General features: G+C 44.8%; 1 pseudogene; it reads right to left on the reverse strand.

Moving 5' to 3' along the window:
* Positions 1 to 2,251: 2,251 nt before the first annotated feature.
* LOC125547560 lies at positions 2,252 to 3,920 on the reverse strand (annotated as a pseudogene).
* Between the last annotated feature and the right edge of the window lie 13,274 nt (positions 3,921 to 17,194).

The following is a 17,194-nucleotide window of genomic DNA, read 5'->3' on the forward strand; positions in this document are numbered from 1 at the left end:
TCAGAGTTTCGATTTGTGTTTTCAATTTAGAGAAAATAATTTGGAATTCCAAAATTTTGTTCCTGTTTTAAAGAAGTTCGGAACTCGATTTGTTTTCTGATTCCAAATTTTTTCAAACTTTCAAAAATGTATTTTTTTTAATGTTTGTGTTTTCCCAAAAAATTGAGATATTCAAAATAAAATTGCATTTTAGAAAATGTTCCATTTTTTCTAAAAAAGTTGTGTTCTCCAAAAAAAAATTGGGATTTTCAAAGTAGAATTAGATTTTAAAATATGTTCTAGATTCTATGTATTCAATAAATGTTTGTGAATTTTAAGAAATCTCCCTATTTCGAATGTGGTTGTTCTTTTTCCAAAATGAAAGAAATTTTAGAAAAATTTTCAGGATTTCAAAAATTGTTCATGTTTTAAAAATATTTTTCAGTTCATAAATATTAATTTATGTTTGGAAAATTTCAAGAAAAACAAAAAAAGGTTTTGAATATGATGATGCAGCATGTTCTTAAACGTCCGTGCTGGTCATTTGTAAGCAGGACCTGTTTATTCGATTGTCCAGTAGCCCGTGGTCGAGTTTTTAGGTCGTGAGTTCGATACTTCAACTTATCGTTTTATTTATTTATACTCATGCCTTACAAACACAGGTCCTTTTGGTGCCTGTTAGTGGGCTGGCCTAGACGCGAACTATTGTGTGTCCCATGCGCTATTTGACGATAAAAGAGTATGCTTTTTGGCTATAATTGAAAGAAATTATGGGCACAAGTCAATAAAAGAGAATATGCTGAATTGGCTCTAATGAATAGAACTGTAGGCACGTGACCGCTAAAATAATCAAAGAGAATAAACCCTGATAAAGAAGAGACCGCCTGGTGATGCACAGATTATACTAATGAAACTTGATTTATGCACTGCAATTAGTAATCCATCCAGTCACATCATAGTCGGAGAGAGTGGCGAAGCAACCATGCCCTGAAGGTCGCCGCGCAGCCACCAAATGAGGAGGGAGACACAAGCCCGACACGAGGGCGAACCCAAAGGAAAAAAAGGCGCGAGTTGGTTGGTCGTCGCCATGCCGACTAACCTCACCACTATCAAGATCTCGCAAGCCAAACATGATCCGAGAGAAGAACACAGCTCCTCGTGTTGTCGCCCCATTGCAGTGCAGACCATTTTTGATGCACACATCAATTATCTCTCCCGTTGCTTTTCAAAAAAATATTTCTACCATTGCAACGGACGGGCATATGTCCTAGTCTAATATAAGACGTTTTAGATCACCACTTTTAGTGATCTAAAATGACTTATATTAGTTTATAGAGGTAGTACTTGTCAATGTTTTCACCAATAGCTGTATTGAAGTGGTAATCATACACCAAGACATTGGTAGTAATGAAATTACTTGTCACTGTAGTACCAATCAAACATGAAAGTATGTTGAGCACCAAATCAGCTAGCTTCCCAAATGATGCAGAATTAGCATTTCAAACTGAAACCATGTCTTTCGTGCTTTTTAGCAATGCAAAACTGAAAGTAAACAAGGGAGAAAAGTAGAACAGTTCTTAAGCTTAGAAGCTCCATTCTTCATAATATTAACATGGAGTTCAAGATAGCAGAACAAGCATAAGCGCTACTTCCGCAATCGAAATTGTTTGGTTTTACTACCAAATAGGAAGAAGAAAGAACAAAAGACATGGCTCATTTGGGTTTAGATGCTGCAACGATAGGACATGTCCAGCTCCTCATTTTGAGTAAAACTGACAAAGGACAGCTTAACAGCCAAGCGCCAGCAGTAAATCGATAAACCCAGACAATAAAAAGCAAAACAGACAGCCATATTACAATAAAATGACACTAGCTAATGGCAGCATAAATAGACAATCACCAGCCTTCGAACATACTACAGCATGATGGTTAAGTTAGCACATCTTGTGACCTATTCCTACAAAAATCTCCAAATCCTTGACATAAAAGTAGCAGCCAAGCTCTTTTAACTGAAATGGTGAAAGCCAGTGCAACAAAGTTCTTGCCAAAGAAAAGTTATTGCTAACTTTTTCAACAATAGCTGTATTGAAGTACTCCCTCCGTAAACTAATAAAAGAGCGTTTAGATCACTATTTTAGTTATCTAAATACTCTTATATTTCTTTACAAAGGGAGTAGCAATCAGACACACGAGAGTGGTAGTGACTAAATTACTTGCCGCTGTAGCAAACAAACAAACACAACACTACGCTGGGCACCAAATCACAGCTATCTTCCCAGACGATGATAGCAGAATGTCGTGCTTTTGAACAATGGAAAAATGAAAGTAAACAGGGGAGGAAACAACAGAACAGTTCTAAAGCATATAAGCTCCATTTGTTCATAACATAAACATGATGTTCAAGACAACATAACAAGCACCAAATGTTGATAGCACAAGCGCTACTTCCTCCGTCCAAATTGTTCAGTTCTACTAGTAGTAGTGCGAAATGGCAACAAAGAACAAAAGACGCGTCTCATATGGGATAGGATAGTCCAGGGGCACAACATCAATCAAACCAGGAGTCCAAAGCAGTAAGATGGAGCGCCGCATCTTACAGAACTATGGTGAACGGAAGCTCCTTGTTCACGGCATCTTCTTCTTGCATCTCAAACAACGGAAGCGAAATCATGCTCTCTTGGAGGCGATGCATAGTGAGTGACAAACTGTTTGCAAACCGATTCAAGCTGCTTTCATGGTCTTGGCTTTCCACATTTCCTAAAAACAGACCCTCGATGTCACAATGCAACAGGCGGTCAGCGCCATGCTGATCAACAGCTCACGCTCGTTGATCACAGCCATCATAGGGGCGAAATAAGCGTCTGCGAAATCAAGCGGAAGCGGCGGCGACACCTCCATCGCTCGCAGGTCAATCCGGTGTCGAAATGCCCACATCTCGGCGTCATAGTCCTGTAGCACCCAAACGTCCTGAGTGAGGCAGTCACCGGACGTGTGGCGCAAAGCAAGGTCGCCACCAAGATGGAACAGTGAAAAAACGCCGCCGTGCAGCTGTGCTGGGTAGCTCATGTGCCGGAATGTCTCGGTTACGGTGTCCAACACCGTTATGCCGAGGCTCAGTTCCCAGTGCAGGGCACCACGATGGTGGACTGGTGGGAGGTCACAGGAAGCGGGATAACTCTGTAAAACTGTTGGCCACTGGATGCATCTTGGCTGGTCCGATCCCACCGGGAGGATGAAGTAACGAGGCGGCTCGTACGTGGTGCGCCTCGCCATGTGTGCCGAGAAAACCCAGAGCACCCGGTACTCTCGGGGCGATGCGTCGTGCCGGTAGAAGGCGACGACGTTGGGGGCCCTGAATCCTGGCCGCAGCGGAGGACAAGGCAGGAGAGCGCACTTGCGGGTGGCCGGGTTGCAGATGTAGAAGCTGGACTGCCGCGACAGGATGAGGAGGCCATCACAGAAAGCGATGTTGGAAACTGGATCAGGACTGTACCGGACGACGAGCCGTAGTATCTTCTGAGCTCCGGCGGCGGCGAGGCAGTAGATGCCCTCGTCGTGTTCGATGATGGGGAGCAACGGCTGGCGGCGGTGGTGGTCGAGGATGAACCTGTCGGTGGAAGTGGCGACGCGCCACGACTTGCGGACGGCGCGGCAGCGGAGCACGTCCTTGGGCGGCAGCCAGACGAGGATCTCGTCGACGACGAGCCACTCCGGCAGGTCCTCCAGCATGGTGTCCGGCATGCTGGCTGCACCTTGCGCGGAAAAGATGCAGAGAATCAAACATGACTACTACTACAACCGCATGATGATTCAATAATAAAAGAAAAGACAATAGCAGCAGATCGGGCGACTAGCGACGGATTGGGCGCAAGAAAGAAGTGCCTCGGCGATCTATAAACCGGATTAAAAGGAGAGAAATGAATGGATCTGAAAGCGGGGAAGAACTCGGCCGGAGGATTTACCTTGGAGCGGGGCGGACTCCGGAGGAAGGTCCGCTGTCCGGCACCGTCCGGTTGGGATAAAACGGACAAAAAAAGCAGCCCAGCGCGCGACGGCCCGGACCCACCTTGTCCGTTTTGTGTCCGGGCCGAACCATTTCGAGCGCAAACTTGCGCCGGGTTTGGGTCGCGGCGGACATCAAACAGACGCGCGCTCGTCCGCGTCGGGGCCGCGTGGCAGGCGGCCACCTACCTCCCACCCGCCCACATCAATGCGCACGAGCGGGCGGCCCCACCTGTCATCCGCACGTCGAGCGGTCGCCGTCCTTCTTTAAGTGGGAAGCGTGGATGGGTCGTCGTCCACACTGCCTCACGCCACCCCGCGGCCTCCTCGAAACCGACAGCGGCGACCACGTCCCAAAACCCTAGCCTAGACGTCGCCGGCTGACCGCCCGCAGCCATGGGCCTCTGAAACTACGGCCACAAAGGCAAGCACGTCCACGAGGCCGGCTCCTCGTCGGGACGCCGTCGCGGCTCGGTGAAGAAGGAGGAGCCCGCCTCGCCATCGCCACCACGCCGGGCCCCCGCGCCGCCCGCCTTCTCCATCGCGCTCACGTCCGCCGGTGAGCGCAACCGGCATTACGTCCGGGCGTCCGTCTGCCACCGTTATTGGGAGACGAGGACGCCGCTCCCCTGGAGCGACGCCCATCTCCCCAATGACTGGCACCTCTCCGCCGACCGGGTCCCCATCCCGCCGGTCCCGAAGAGCGGCCTTGCGCGCGCCGAGGAGATCGAGCGCCGCCGCCGCCTCCTCCCCGACGACCTTTACTATGACGCCAGGTACGCCCCCGACACCCCGCTGTGGGACACCTGGTTTCTTGACGAGCACAACACCAGGCGCGCCTCCTTCTTCGCCGGCACCTCGACGGGGCCGCGGCGGCCACGGGAGCGCGCCCAGGAGCGCGGGCGTAGGCGGGTCCGCGGCGTCACGCCCACACCATCGCCGTCTCCGTCGCCCCCTCCACCTCCTCGCATGACAGACGAGGAGGAGGCCCGTCTCCTGCAGCGTGTCATGGACGACTCCATGTACACGCACGACGAGCGGCAGTGGGACGGCCTGGAGGAGGCCATGGCCCTCTCTGCCGCCGGGGACGTCGCCTTCCCCGTCGAGGAGGAGAGGAGGGACGACCCGCCGGCCGCGTTCCAGCAGTTGCTGGGCCAGGAGTGGGGCTGGTCCTGCACTGCTCCGGAGATGGCCGCCGGCGTGGGCGTGAACTGGTGCCCCACTCCGCCGCGGTCACCGGAGCGGGAGGCCTCGCCACGGGAGGTGGTGCAGGCACCTCCGGCCGTCCAGCCGGCCCCCGTCCACCACGCACCTCCGGCCCACCTCTGGACGCCGCCGGACTACGTCGACCTCGTCAGCGACGACGACGACACCGGCGGCCAGTGAAGACGGCGACGGCCACGGCACCGACGGGCGCGGCAGGAGTTTTTTTTCTTATTATGTTAATTGTGAATCTGGGCCTTTTATGTGGCCGTTGAAATTGGGCCGTTTTGTGGCCAACCCATATATATGTTTTATGTTTTTTTAAAATGCGTTTATTTGCTTTTTTAGTTATTTAATTTATTATTTTTAATCCCACCCACCCTGGACACGATTTGGGGTGCGGCCGCGCGGTGGACGCACGCACAACCCAATGGACACTGCCAGACACGGGTGTACCCATCGGCGCTCCAAAGGGACAGATTCGGACCAATCCGGACGTTCGTTTGGGGTCGCGCGATGGAGTTGGCCGAAGGGAAGGCGCTCTTGGCGAAGCTGGGAAGAAGGAGCCTTGCAATGGTGGTGTCTCGTCTCTCGCGCGCAGTAAAGGAGGAGGAGGATGGGCGGCACGCTGTGTTGCAGGCTTGCAGCGGTCGATTGGACTGGACGACGAGCTGCGTAGCCTTTTCAGGTGCGCAGCCTAGCTAGGTTGGAACCCATGGAGCTGCACTTTGACTGAACTTAATAAAAACTCTCCCACCTCCATACCAAAATACTAAGTTTAGCCTAAAAAATCCTTACAACATGGTTAATAATATAGCCAGCGGTTGGCTATAAGGCAGTGCTATGTCATCTATAACCCATCTTATAGTCAACGTGTACAATAGTAAATCAAAAGAGTGTACTATTTTTTTGTTATATGGTCCACCTTTCATTCTTATAAAGTGCCTAAGAGCATGTGCTAGAGTTGGCTCTTCACGAAGACTCCGCTTACCTTCTCTCTCCTTTTCTTTTTTCTCCAACTAAACATAAATATACTAGTTTATTCCTTATAGTCCGCTCACTCAGCTCTATTGTACTTGCTCTTATATGTAGACACTCAAGTAGTAGTATGTATTTCTTTTGATCCATACCAAGTGTCTCAGTATTAAACTAAAATTAAACTAATCTTACTTCAACGAGGTCATGCCACAATTTTTTTATAAAGGGCAACTTATTATCTCAAAATGTAACATCAAGCAGATACAAAACATTTATGAGTAACACCTGGTCTCTACATAACTATAACGCACACAGCTAAATCGAGAAGTCTAACAAAAATTCATGAAATAAAAAACAACAAATCAGCAACGGTAGAGTCCTATAGACCGACACTATGCCTATGTCGAAGGGGGTGGTGGATCGATCCGTATGTTATGCTGTCACCCATGTTGAGAGAAAACCTCCGTAGTCACCTGCTCCAATCGCGTACACACCGCCATGAACCATGATCGGTTCTTCGGCCATTGTAGCATAGACCACGTACATAGCGAGTGTGTATATCAAAAAATAACCTGCAGAGGAGAAGCATATTTTTCATTAAAACCAAATCATTTCTACATAACCAAATCGACCAAATTAAGGCATACGCTTCCACTCTTATTAGCGTTTTGAACCTATTTGTAATACCGTCCAACCAATGACCAAAACTATTAACAACACTTGTGGACGGATACAATTTTGATGCTATTTGAATGGCTAGCCACGTAAAACGTGCGAATTTGCATTGAAAAAAGAGGTGTTTGATTGTCTCGTTGTGGGTACAAAAAGAACATTTCTTACTTCCTCGCCAGTTGCGTCGTGTGAGGTTGTCTTTGGTTAACACAACTCCCCTATGAAGATACCACATGAAGATTTTCACTTTTAGTGAAATCTTAGACTTCCAAATTTTCTTATTATTACTCATTCGTATCTCAAAGTGCGTGAATGCACGGTAGATAGAGTCTACCGTCAAAGACCCTAATGTAGTAAGGTTCCAGTGAAACACATCACGGCCTTGTGTCAGGTTAATCGATTCTAGCCGGGATAAAAGGTTATGCCATGACACAAGTCGGGGGGCCAATCAAATCCCGCCTCAACGAAATATTCGGCAGGGAAGAACTGAGCACGTGCATAATAGTATTATTCTTATCGCGAGCAATGTTATATAAGGCTGGATATTGCTCTCTGAGACTGACATTGCCTACCCAGATGTCTTCCGAGAAACGAATCTTTGACCCGTCCTTTATCGCGCAAGACCCAAAGCGAAAGAGATGTTTCTTTGCCGCCATTAGGTCAACCCAAAAGTGTGAGTCACCAGGTTTCCAATATGCTTGAGATACCGCCTTTGGGCCTAGATACTTGTTGCGCAACATGGTTTGCCAAACACCATCCTCGATAAGAAGTTTAAATAATTATTTACTGAGAAGGGCCTCATTCTTGACCTGTAGGTCATGAATTCCAAGGCCACCTTTGCCTTTAGGCCTACAAACCACGCTTCAATTGGCCAACCTGTATTTTTTTCTTTTCACGTCTCCTTGACAAAAGAATCTGGATCTAAAATAGTGCAATCTTTGCAGGACCCCTTTTGGCAGTTGGAAGAAAGAAAGTATATAGAGAATCATGTTTGTCAGGGCGGAGTTAATCAAAACCAGCCAACCTCCAACTGAGAGCAGTTTTCCTTTCCAACTGCTCAACCATTTATCTAGACGCTCCTCCACATGCTTCCACTCTGCAATGGTGAGACGCTGATAATGAACCAGTATTCCTAGATATTTAATCAGGAATTGGACTAGTGCACAACCAAAGAGGCCAACATAATCGGCCGCCGCCTCAACGGCTTCTCCAAAGCAGAATAGTTCGCTTTTATGAAAGTTAATTTTGAGGCCCAACATTTCCTCAAACGCTGAAAGCAAGAGCTTCAAATTTCGAGCTTTGTCCAGGTCATGTTCCATAAAAAGAATTGCGTCATCGGCATGTTGCAAAATAGAGAGGCCACCATCCACCAGTTGTGGCACTACTCCCGCAATCGGTCCATCCTGCTTGGCGCGCTCAATCAGAATATCCAACATGTCAGCAACAATGTTAAATAACATTGGGGACATGGGGTCACCCTGTTGTAGTTCATTTTTTTGTCTGAAAGTAATGACCTACATCGTCATTGATTTTGATGGCCACACTACCTCCAGTTACAAAATTTTGGATCCACTGGCACCATTTATCGGAGAAACCTTTCATCCTTAGGGCCTGTTGGAGAAAAGACCACTTGACCTTGTCATAGGATATTTCAAAGTCAATTTTTGAATACCACTCCACTCATGTTTTTTCGGTGCATCTCGTGGACGGTCTCATGAAGGATTACTACGCCATCTAGCATATTCCTTCCTTGCATGAAGGTCGTTTGAGATGGCCGGACAACATGGTCAGCTATCGAGTTTAACCTATTCGTAGCCACTTTGGTGAAAATCTTCTGAAATTAAGGAGGCATATGGGTCTGAACTGTTGGATCCGTTCAGCCTCCTTAATTTTCGCAACAAAACAATCTCACCAAAATTACCCTGAATAGGTCAAGTCGATCGGCATGAAGACACTTAAACAACTCCAAAAGGTCAGTCTTGATGATACCCCAAAAATTCTGATAGAATTCCGCGGGGAAACCACCAGGGCCTGGAGCTTTGTTGTGTTCCATTTGAAACACCGTCGCTCTCACCTCCTCTTCCGAGAAAGTTCTCGTGAGGATACCGTTCTCTTCCGCCATGATTTTCCGTTCATCTGGCGCCCCGAATAGAGATTTGTAGTAGCTGGTAATATACTTTTTGAGCTCCTGTTGACCTTTGATCTGCCCTTCATCCTATTGGAGACTATGAATACATTTCTTCCTATGTCGACCATTGGCAACCAATTGGAAGTATCTTGTATTACTATCTCCCATTAGGATGAAGTCAGCTTTGGACCTCTGGTAGTATTTGATCTCCTCTTCACGCAATATACGTGCAACCTTCTCATTACATTGATTTTTCAATTCAATCTCTTGTTGAGATAAGGTGCGTGTCTCAACAATTTTATCGAGGTCATCAATGATGGTACAGAGGCGATACTTTTCTTTTTTGTACAATCCGTTGGAGTGTTTCGCACATCCAGAGAGGTGTTGCCTCATGGCCCTTATTTTATAGTTCCATCTCTAGATCGGTGCACGACCAACGATGGGCCTCTCCCAAAGGTTCTTGATTATGTCTACAAAACCATCCCGATGAAGCCATGCCAATTCAAATTTGAAAGGACGACGGGCAGAATGGCTCGTTGAATTAGAATCAAGAATGATTGGCGCATGATCCGATAATGCCTCGATTCGCTCTAGGGCTTGCACGGTTACCATAGGAAATTTTAACTCCCATTCGTATCCATGAGTACACTATCGAGCTCCTCGTATGTCGGCACAGAACAGTTAATATCATGCAATGAATTTGAATATGGTCAAGTGCAGCTATTGCTCAATGGTCACAATGAACAGGTTTACATGACTTTTTAATGTATGGAAAAACAAAGTTGCCTTGTCAAAACATTGGTTAGCTAAAATTTTGGTTAGCCAATGAAAAAATAAATTAGGGTTGACAACCATCCAAACAAAAACCTAATTTTCTGGCCATTGGCCAAAGCTTTAAGGACACCTTGGGATTTAAAATTAGATAAATTACCTAAAGTTCATCATAGTTCATTGTATTTAAAAAATATAGGAAGATAAAAGTCATACAAAGAAATCCAAGAAAAAAATACTACATAATTTAATCGTATGAATCAAACAATTAACATAAGAAAATTCCTAAGGATTCTAATCCTTCAAATTTTGTATATAAATCTTTTGAGTCAAAGGAGCCCTAAACTTTCCTTCATTCGATCCGAAGAGGGCCTAAACTTAATTTGTCTCAGATTGGGGTTGGGTTGAGGAGAAGAAATTTGAGTGATTTACACACAGGGCATTGGCACGATCCTGATGATGACAAACACCTGATACTACAGGTAGTGATTTGAAGAGCCTTGACATTGTGTGTCCTGGATACATATGATAACCTATTTGGATGGGAATTGGAAGAGGCTCGGACTTGGGATACTATGGCCCTGATCTGCCAAGGTCCTTCTGTCGCATTTTCGCCTTGACCGTCAGGAGTAGAACATATGCTTCACTCTGTAGAGGAGAGCCTACTGCTGGAGACAGTGCTGTAACATATATGCTAGAGGCATGATGATGACGAAGTTGGATATGGATGCCCAATCTTGCTTGTTGCAGTTGAATATCAGACGATGAAGCCCATGCTACATCTGAATATATTTGTACATCTGTACCTACAAAAGGAATAGCGTGTTCTAGCATTTCATGTTGTTGTCGGCACAACCGCTGATCGTCAGTTGGCCGCTGGGCCTGCAAGATCGCATCAAGGATCTGAAAATGCTGCAATAAAGCTAAGAAGATAGCAAACACCTTTTTTGGATGTATGTTAGCACGGTCAAAATGAGTATCATCTCTTGCTTTCCAAATGCACCAAAGCATAGTGTAAAGAGTATTAACTGACATGAAGGGATGATTATAATTTAGCAAGAAATTAAGGATGTCAGGTTGTTGTTGTTGTTGTTGTTGTTGTTGTCGTTGTCGTTGTCGTTGTCGTTGTCGTTGTTGTTGTCGTTGTCGTTGTTGTTGTTGTCGTTGTCGTTGTCGTTATCGTTGTCGTTGTCGTTGTCGTTGTCGTTGTCGTTGTCGTTGTCGTTGTTGTTGTTGTTGTTGTTGTTGTTGTTGTTGTCGTCGTTGTTGTTGTCGTTGTTGTTGTTGTCGTTGTTGTCGTCATCGTTGTTGTTGTTGTTGTTGTCGTTGTTGTTGTTGTCGTTGTTGTTGTTGTCGTCGTTGTTGTTGTTGTCGTCGTCGTCGTCGTCGTTGTTGTTGTTGTTGTTGTTGTTGTTGTTGTCGTCGTTGTCGTTGTCGTTGTCGTTGTCGTTGTTTGTTGTTGTTGTTGTTGTTGTTGTTGTTGTTGTTGTCGTTGTCGTTGTTGTTGTTATCCAATTTGGGCCTCAAAGGGAACATAAATGATTTAAGATTTGAAGGATGACTTCAGCTTCCTGCTTTGTTGTTGTACCACACATCAATAGGTCATCTTCAAACATCAAGGAGTGTATAGGAGGGCATTGGGGACTCAAAGAGATACCTGAAAGCCTGTTATTATCTATGGCATCTTGAAGAGCCAAGGATAGTTCATTAACAACCAAGATAGAAAGAGAGTGGGAGAGAGGACACCCTTGTCTTATACCTCTGGAAATCTTAAATTTACCAAAAGACTGCCCATTGATAATAACTGGAGAAGTAGGAGTAGCTCTGCAAGCATGGATCAACTTAATGAAAATGGGCATTTAAACCTTTATGAGCTAAAGCAGCAGAAATAGAATCCCATTCAAGTCTGTCAAAAAGCTTTCGCAAATCAACTTTTAGCATGAAGAACATTTGTTTGAAAGAATTTAAACTAAAAGAGTGAGCAATCTCCTGGTCAACAATGATGTTATCACTAATCCTCCTACCCTCTATGAAAGCCTTTTGAGAAGGATGGATATAATCAGCTAAAAGAGGCTTCAGTCTGTTGGCCAAAGACTTAGGAGATGGTTTCGTAAACAACGTTACATAAACTAATTGGTCTGAAGTCAGAGGGTACGTGGCAAACAAGTTTTTTGTTGGAATAAGTGCTATATGAGTTTCATTAAGCTTTGGTGGCATAGTACCTATTTCATAGAAGGTCCTGGCCAACTGAGTTATACCTTCAGCTATCTAACTCCATGCATTCCTATAGAAACCAACATTAAATCCATCCCCTCCTTGATTGTCCATGAGAGACGAGGCGCAACTACAGAGAACGACGTTGCAAAGGAGGAGCTCAACAGAGCTCGTTTTTCAAAAAAATGAAAGTTTCAAAAAACATAAAAAATCTACAAATATGTATGCATATTCTTCAAGTGTGTATGAAATTTCATCAAGTAATTGATCATTTACACTCTACACAAAAAAGACAAATATCTGACCCAAATACCACAAAGAAAAAGCCCATTCTAATATATGTATTTGTCTTTTTTGTGTACATCACATTTGAATATGTATGTTTTTGAAATTTTATACACATATACTACAAATATATTTCTACATGTATACTTTTTCCAGATTTTTTTAGGTGCGGAAAAAGTATTTCTACTGAGAAAAAGATAAAGAGCTTAATGGAGCTCGGTGTCTACAGACACTTTTCGCACAACTACACTAGAAATAGCCAGAGCTAGAACAAATATATTAAAAGATATTATTCCTTTTTTGGCAGGGAAAAGATAATATCGTTTGCTTGGAGTTATATACTCCCTCCATATCAATTAAATGTTGCACTTGTTTTCCGTGAATAAATTTGATTATCACTTTCATCAATGATATATTAAGTATATGTTATAAAATTATGCAATATTTAGAAACATATGGGGTACATTTTAATATGAATTAAATGGCATTCTCTTTGTCTGGATTTTTAGTTCCCTCATATTTTGGATGAAAATTCGACCATACTTTGAGTAGTCAAATATAAATGATATGCCATAAAAATTATATTGTCGGGTTAATATTAAAAACATTTCAAAACAATATTATTTTCTTTACACATAACTCGTATATTTTGAACAAAATTTACTTTGACTCAAAATACAACGAAGACTAATAAATTTGGATGAAGGAATTATAATTTTATGCATGTAACACACATTTTATTGGTCAATGCTAGACTTTGAAGTAAGTGTATGTCATGTAAATATTGGGTGGGAGTAGCTCAATGATTGACCCAAAATATCTCAAGGTTCTTTGCACTCATCTAAGCGAGATATACCCAGACTAGAAATTTCCTAGTTCACCTTCGTTGTTCCAACTCTTTTGATGGTAAATATCTTCTTGCAGAAAATTATATGGTTCCCTAATCCTATACGAGTAAAGAGGATATATAATATTAAATAGGTATTTGTTTCTTTTTTTGTGTTTTGTTAATCCTGTGAATCAAAGTGGGACTTTGATATAAATTTAGGCAGTTTAAAACCCTAAGGTGATGATTACATGGTTCGGACCCCTAGATTCATGTAGTGTAAGGCCAACTTCAACGTGGACCATCAAAACACATGTATATGTCCGGACAGCGACGTAGTTGTCCGGGCATAACTTGTCATCCAGTGTGATATATGTGGACAAATATGGCTATCCGAAATCCCATCAATTGGATGCAAACCAGGGGCTTTGGCAGGCATCCAAAATACCTGAGATAAGAATGTTGGGGGTTAAACATTAATCCCATATCTTTCATTGTGTCTGGTGAAAGTTGTTTGTTCTAAAAATATGCTCCCGAGTGTTAACAATCATCTAAATGATAGTTGAGTATATGAAGTTCGCCAAACCAGAATTATTACGTAGACTATTTTGAAAAATAAGGATGAACTGTGATTGCTTGATGACTAATAACATAGTTTGTTGGGTTATAATCAGCCTTAACATGTGAGTAGATCATTATATGTAATCAGGCCTTTGTAAGCCTCCAAAATATCTGAGTCCATGGCCAATACCCCTTGTTAATGAGAATTTTTATGCGAGGAAGTTATTGTTTATAATACATAATGATGTTAGTAAATGTGATGTTGTCATATTCGTACTCTTTATTATCAACACCTCTCTCCATAACTTGTGGTCATGTTTATTGAGTTCGGTATTCGTTTAGGGACGAACGGAGTCTACGTTTCGGGGGGCTGGTACATCCATTCAGCATCATTACTTCCTATTATAATTTATCCTATTTCAATGATATATTTCATATTATGATGTAATTTTAATGTATTTTCTCTCTTAAATTGCAAGATAAACGAAGAAAGGAAAATTATCAGACAACTAGAATTTTCCAGAGCACCAAAAGCAGCGGGGATTTTACTGAATTATTTAAAATATGAAGCCATGAGCCAGATGATGGGCCAAAGCATACCCACCAGGGTGCCACGCATCCTAGATACGCGCTACCTGGACGCGTTGGCCCCTACTGGCTCCTCTCCTGACGCCCTTTTGCCATAAATTCCCATAACCTAGAAAAAATCACAAAAAGTTATTGGAACTTTCCGCCGCCACCTGTGAGGCACAGCCTAGGGCGCACTTTTGCTGTCCGGCAAAGCGATTGTCTGGGGGAAACTTCACTCCGGGACGGGCAAATTAAATCCATTGTCCTCACCAATGCTCCGTTCATCGTCATGATCATCACGTTCATCAACACCGTCTCATCTTAAAACCCTAGTTCATCCTATTTGTTCAATCTTTGTATCAAACCTCAGATTGATAATTGGGAGTACTTGTATGTGTCTATTACACTTTGTAGTTGATGCATATGGGATTTATCAGCGAAAGATTGTTGTGTCTAGATTGTTCATCAAATATTTATACCCATTGATCTTAATTCATATGAGTGTTGTGAGTAGATCCATTACTTCTCGAGGACATGATAGAAGTTTTGTTGCTATTAATCATGTGAAGTTGACTACCGTTTAATGCTTTGATGATATATTATGTTGTTCTCCCCCGGGTGGTGTTATATGAATGTTGATTACATGATACTTCATCATCTTTGGGCCTAAGGGAAGACATTGTGAATTTAGTTTGTAAATGATGGGTTGCGGGAGTGATAGAAACCCAAACCCCAGTTTATCAATTGTTCCGTAAGAGGCTTTCCCGGATCATATGGTTTAATGCTATGGTTAAATTTATCTTAATTATTTCTCTTGTATTTGTGGAGGCTTTTATGCTCATAAGTAGGCATTTGTGGAAGTAAGGACAATATCTTAGCTCCGGTCCAACCACACAACACTTATTGAATTAATAAACGGTAACTTAATGAATCGTGGTGAAAGTAACTTGACGAGATTCCGGAGTGTCTTCAAAAGCATTTTAGCTTAGTATATATAAAGATTGGGTCACTTGTTGCACTCTATTACTTAATTATTATTTATCTTGTTACAAATTATCTTGCTATCAAATTATCTATGGAACTATCATCACAGTGAAAACCTAGCTAAAAACTACTTGTCAATTTCTTTTGCTCCTCATTGTGTTCGACACTCTTACTTGTCGAAAATACTATGATAGATCCCATATACTTGCTGGTCACTTGCAAATGGCGGTTGCATCTGTCGGTCCTGGTGGAGGGAGCTGCCTGACCATTACCTCGTTGAAAGCGGTGCAGTTCATCTGGTGCCCCACGCTGGGGCGACGGCACAACCCCTCTGGTGGCGCATCTTCCCCATGGTGCTAGGATCCGAGTCAGAGGTAATCGGCGACATGCATGGTCCTGGCCCATGCGCTAATATGGAGCGGCGTGCCCGCCGTGCTAGGCTGCTACAACTCTCGTGGCCGAAGCCATGGAGGCGAAGCCGCTATGGGTGACTGGCACCCCGGCATCGCATCCAAGTCCATGGAGGTGTCAGGCTCTGCCCACGAGGTGTGTATCGTGGACCTCACCTCGACCGACGACGTCAATGCCACGACCGAGAGACGAGCGGCGCCATGTGTCCCATGTCCTACTCTACTCACCGGCAATTGGGCCTTCACTTTCGCGGGTCTCATGGTCGTCGGACATGGGGCACACGGTAAAGAACAACAAGGACAGATGTTGGCGAAGATTAGACGGTTTAACGTTGCACGTATTTGCATAAATTTAAGAATTTACTAATGAGATATTTGGTTTTGGAATATGACATTTGAGGGTACTTGTCTGTCGCTATGCGCGAACGCGCCATCAACGGATACGACTCTTTGCTGAGCGAAACTGCTCCATGCACGACATAAACGGACGATCTATGCACGATAAATCAATCCAGCGGTGAGTCCAGCTGCAGATGCTTGTAAAGCAAACCAGTATACGAACTCAATCAGTCAAGGCTAGATAAGATGGTTTTGTAAAACAAGAAAAACATTGCCCGCCAAACTGTAAAGATTCAGTCAAAGGAAGGAGTCTCAAAGGAGTGCAGCCTCTCTCTCTCCATCATCAATTCCAGCCCACGCTCCACGGCTGAAAAGGCTACGAACGCAGCAGCAGCTCGTCCAGTCCCATCCCATCGACCCGCCGCAGCAGAGGCAGAGCGTGCACGTCGTCTCAGGCCAACTCCACCGCGCGACCCCAAACGGACGTCCGTTTTGTCCGGTTTTTATTCCTTTGGGTAGGGATTTGGAGTCCTGTCCGGGTCTGTCCTGGGATGTGGCGGCCATGCGCCCAGCGCGCGGACGCATCCTTTTGCCCCATCCTGTCCGCGTCTAGTTTTAAAAAAATGGACGTTTCAAATGCCAAGCCCCAGTTCACGATCCCAGTTCATCACGCCGGCAACAAAACCAGCGGCCTACACGACCATCGCCGGCAACACAGCCAGCGGCCGGCAACACAGCCAGCCTCCAAAATGAATAGTTGTCTTCGCCGGCAACACAGCCAGCGGCCGGCAACACAGCCGGCCTCCAAAATGAATGTTTTTTCGCCGGCACCCATGCGAGCGGCCCAGCGGGCGGGCGGCACCCATGCCAGCCTCTAAAAAGAACGGCCACGCCGATCGGACGACATAGTTCGGGCCTTCGGCGTCGAGCATCTCCTTCTGCTTGGCCTCGAACCAGGCCCTCGTCTTGTCGCTCATCTTCGACAAGTCCACGCTCATGATCGCTAGGGCCACCTCATTTGCTTTGGTGGCGGCATTGGTGGCCTCGATGTCGAGCTGCCTCTGCCTGGTCTTGACGTTGTCGGCATCGATGTCGAGCTGCCTTTGCCGGGCGGCCTCTTCCATGTCGAGCTGCCTTTGCCAGGCGGCCTCTTCCATGTCGAGCTGCCTTTGCCGGGCCGTCTTCTTCATGTCTATCTTCCTTTTCTTGGCCGCCTCCTTCATCTCAAGCTTCTGTCTTTGGAGATCTAGGTATTGCTTCATTTGCTCGTCC

Source organism: Triticum urartu, chromosome 3 (assembly GCF_003073215.2).
Source record: "Triticum urartu cultivar G1812 chromosome 3, Tu2.1, whole genome shotgun sequence".
Lineage (NCBI taxonomy): Eukaryota > Viridiplantae > Streptophyta > Magnoliopsida > Poales > Poaceae > Triticum > Triticum urartu.